The sequence below is a fragment of the Phalaenopsis equestris genome, unplaced genomic scaffold (assembly GCF_001263595.1).
Source record: "Phalaenopsis equestris unplaced genomic scaffold, ASM126359v1 Scaffold000019, whole genome shotgun sequence".
NCBI lineage: Eukaryota > Viridiplantae > Streptophyta > Magnoliopsida > Asparagales > Orchidaceae > Phalaenopsis > Phalaenopsis equestris.
The window spans coordinates 81,659-85,103 of NW_018164461.1; positions in this window are offsets into that span (position 1 = coordinate 81,659).

A 3,445-nucleotide genomic window follows, 5' to 3' on the forward strand; every position below is an offset into this window, starting at 1 on the left:
GGTCAGATCTTTGATCTAATTTGGTCTGAAATTGTGGTGGAAACCAAAAAAAACATGCACAACCAAATGCTCTCAAGTGTTCGTAGTTTGGGGGCTATTTGTGAGGTAGTTGGTATGGAGAGCGGTTTTGGGTGTTTGGGAATGGCTTCCAGCCAAAATTTTTGCTGAAGATTGGACGTAGAAACTAGAGATATTGCGGTTTCGATGATGTGCCGGTGTTTCCTTTCGATGCAACCGTTTCGTTAAGGTGTGTATGGACATGAAAATTAATGAATTATGTCATGGTTAGCTAGAAAGATGTTATGATGACAGTTTTTATATTCTCCCCCTCCGTCGGAATGAAGAATTTTGACTTTAGTGTTGAATTGAGTTTCAATTTGATTTTTAAATTTTATGAAGTGGTTTGTAGTTTCAGATTTATGAATCATTGGAAAAAACCAATTGTACCGAGTTGCATCATCCACAAAGATTACATAAAAAATAAAACCTTGATTAGAAATATGTGGAGATGAACCCCATACATCAGAATAAACAAGCTGAAAGGGAAGACAAGTATGATTGTTAGAAGAAACAAAAGGCAGTCTATGTTGTTTAGTTGTATTACATAAGTTGCAAAAAGTAGAAGAAATTGAAATGCGTAGATGTGGATGCTCATTTCCTATGAGACGAAAGAACTTTGGTGTTTGGATGAACGAGTCTATGATGCTAAATATCAGCAGGGGCGGTTTTTGAGAGCAGCGCTTGTTTGCAAATAGATATTGGATAGAGACCTTTACGGCAAGGTCCTTTTAGAAGAATTTGTTGTGCCTTGCGATCCTTGATTTGATAGCAGAAATCGTCAAAGAGAATTATACAATTGCTGTCAGTAGAGAGTTGAGATATGGAGATTAAATTATGAGTGATTTGAGGTGGTGGAATATTGTAGAGAGAAAGAGCTTACGTGAGGGGGTAGGTAGCAGCCCTTGACCACGATTTGAATGAGTAAAATGTTGACGTTGCAAACCACTATTTGTTCATGACCTCGGTAGGTTTCAGGGTTCTGGAGAGCATTGAAGTTAGCTGTCAAGTGGTTCGATGCCCTTGTGTTGGGAAAATATTTGCGCACGCAGCTCTGTGTAGGTCGGGATATAAGTTCCCTGTTTTTGTAGTTCTGGTAGGTAGAGTTAAGTTACGGAGAGGTGAGTATAACGCGAATGTAACCCCTTTACCCTCTGAATAACCTCCCATGTACTTAACGCTGCGTATTTTCCCACTCTTGTTTATTTGTAGTGGTGCTGATTAGTGTTAATTGGGTTCATGGCTGCTTAGGCTTATAGCTGAGGTTGGTACAATGCCAATAGTCGAAAGTGAGATGTCAGGGTTTAAGACATATTTGGCAGCAAATTGCAATACTGATTGGTAAGATTTGGAGCTGCTACCATTTGAGGCTCGATTTGCATTACTGTTTCGTCCCCTACCTCTGTAAATGGAGCGTCCTCTTCCCCGCTGCGAGTAGAATGCAAGATGGCCAGTTGGCTGAATTTTCCCATTGTTTTCATTGGCTATATTTATTTCGTCGCCGTGAAGCAAGGAATACTAATCCTCAGGACTTATAGGAGAGAGGTTCTAATAACTGTTTCGAATGCTCGGTAGATTGGGGGTAATCCTTTGAGAATATACACAATAACGTCTTTCGTACCTAGTGATGATCCAGCGACTGCTATGGTGTCGACGAGTACCTTAATTTGAGTTAGGTACTTAGTCATCGTTTGATTCCCCATGGCTACATTGTGAAGCTCGTTTTTAAGTTGGATTACCCGGGATCTGTTTTTTGCTTGAAGGCGTCTTTCAAGAGCTTCCCAAATTTCTTGACAGCTATGTAAGTTGATGATATAGGGTAGCACTGCGGCAGAGACCATGGATAGGATAGCAGCGGCAAGATTCTGATCAATGTGATTCCATGTGTGGTTGTCTGGATTGGGGAAAGGGTTATCTGCGCTATCGGTGAGGAGAATTGGAGGTTTTGGTACAATTCCATCAAGGAACCCACCGAATCCATTTGCGTTGATTACCTTCGACATTTGCGACTTCTACAGAGGATAAGTATCGGTAGATAGTGATGTATTTACCACTGATCGGATATCGGAAACTAGGAATTTCAGGGAAGAAGGCATCGGCAGCGTCTGGATCTTCATGGCTGCTTGGTTTTCGCCGATGAGTTTGAATCTTCCATGGGTGTGGTAGGGTTAAAGCTCTGATACCATGAATGATTTGAGAAGTGCTGATGTATAAAACAGAAGAAACAGAGCAGATAGGTAGAACTATAGAAAAGATTCAGAGTAATTCTTATATTCAGTAATACTAATGCGTTATCTAGTTGGCAATTTATACACATAGTAGATGCTTTAGATAGTAAGGGTATTATAGTAATATTGTATAGGAACACATCCTTGTGCATACGATATTGCAGCTAAGGGGAATAGGTTAGGCTGTTTGGGCAGCTGTAGCTTAATAACAAGCTGATGCGGATAAATCGATCGTCTATTTATTATTTACAGTTTGAAAATAACTATGTTGTTGTTTCTGAACAAATGATTATTCTTCCTCTATATAGTAATGTTGTTTGTAACAGAACTATTATATCAATACATTTTATACTTTAGAATCAAAAAACTAGTGTAGAATATTACATAAAAAGATAAGACACCTCACTTAGCAGTGAGTATCATGATTATTAAAATTAAGAAATGACGATTAAAATAATAATTAATAATATGATAATATTATTTTTAAAATAAAAACAACGTATTTCACAAGTTAAGTTGTCCTCCAGGGATACTCTTCATGTTGATCACTCTCGACGATGAAAACTTTCAGCCTATATGCCCACCAAAAAAGTCACAGTTTTTCAGTGATTCTTTGCAGACACCTGTAAAACTATCTTGCATAGCTATGTAGCTGACGTGAAGTTAGCAGAAAACTTTGAAGTCCACAATAGCAGTGCAATCCTCAGGAGGTACCATAAATTCTCGAACTCATCTTTCCTAGATGTTTTAAAAGACATCTCATTAGACATAACACAAATAAAAATTGATAACATAAGTAATTAATTATAATTTTATGTTGTTATGAGATTTCAAATAACTCAGTATATCAATCAACGAATCTGTAACAACGAGAATACAACATACCTTATTAAAAAAATGTTCTTAGTTACCTTTAACCGACGTAATATCAATTCTGTGTGCTTTACAAATGCATATCACCAAATAAGGCAATCCAGAAGAACCTCAAAAATCATATCACAGAAAAGAAGAGATGAACTTGGTTGTTTTCATTAAGATTTCACATGTGACACCTGCCGAAAGCGACAAATAGACCATCAGAAGAACCCCATAAGGTCAAATGTCTAATCATAAACCTCCAAAACCCATCAAAAGAAAAACAAAAGAAATGCAAAAGGAAA